The sequence below is a fragment of the Triticum urartu genome, chromosome 6A (assembly GCF_056163025.1).
Source record: "Triticum urartu cultivar PI428250 chromosome 6A, HENAU_Tu73, whole genome shotgun sequence".
Classification (NCBI taxonomy): domain Eukaryota; kingdom Viridiplantae; phylum Streptophyta; class Magnoliopsida; order Poales; family Poaceae; genus Triticum; species Triticum urartu.
This window is the reverse complement of record NC_141878.1, coordinates 473,296,019-473,297,198: the sequence shown is the minus strand read 5'-3', so window position 1 is coordinate 473,297,198 and position 1,180 is coordinate 473,296,019.

The window sequence follows — 1,180 nt, the reverse complement described above, 5'->3', positions numbered from 1 at the left end:
TCCACGGAAGAAATACTAGAGCTACATGAATTCCCACCTATGAAAATCCCGAACCTTTCCGGTTATGCAATCAGGTTTTGGGGATACAGGGGAAGCATAATATCTCACCCAAAGCTAGCAAATCCTACATCCAGCAGTATCCATCCTTCAACACATAACCAAGAAACCTTCGGAAATCATTTACCTCAACCTTCAAAAAGCATCCGTTATACAAGTTATGGCAATACTCCCAAACTCCCGCCCCAGTACTGGGTGGCGTCGAGGTTATCTCACCAACAACTGCATAAAAGAGATTTTCGATGTCAGCGAAACTCAGGTATTCCAGAATTGCAACGCTAAAATTGTGACGACAACACCTCGGAGCTCAACTCCCCAGGACACTGCCACAACCCCTAAATGTCAGGAGGCACCAAGAACAATGTTCTCGTCACAAAACCATCGGAACGATTCCAAGATACCCGTGTGATCCTAAAAAAATTAGTGAAATTTGAGAAGAGAAGAGTCAAAACTCTACATCAGGATGCCTCACCAGAGCGACGAAGGGACTGAGGAGTAAAAATAATCCTACTCTCCGATATATATATATAATCCTAAATGACTCAGAACATTTTTCTAGACTCAACAACGCCAACGATTTGATCAAGCAGGGGGGCTCCTAAGTCGGGGAAGGCTCTGATTACCAACTTGTAACGCCCACGATGCGGCTATATCTCCCACGTGTCGAAGCACGACTTAGAGGCATAACCGCATTGTAAGCAATGTCGCAAGTGGGGTAATCTTCACACAACCCATGTAATAAATAAGGAAAAGAGGTACATAGTTGGCTTACACTCGCCACGCCACACAATAGCATAAATATCATTACATTCATCCAGATACAATCAAGGTCCAACTACGGAACCAAAATAAAGACAACCACAAAAGCAACAATGTTCTCGATCGCCCCAACTGGGCACCACTACTGATCGTCTGGAAAGGAAACGTAGTATCGTCCTGAGTCCTCATCGAACTCCCACTTGAGCTCAGTCGAATCACGTAGAGCGCTATCATCGGTCCCTGCATCTGGTTTTGGAAGTAATCTGTGAGTCACGGGGACTCAGCAATCTCACACCCTCGCGATCAAGACTATTTAAGCTTATAGGAAGGGCAAAAGGTATGAGGTCGAGCTGCAACAAGCACT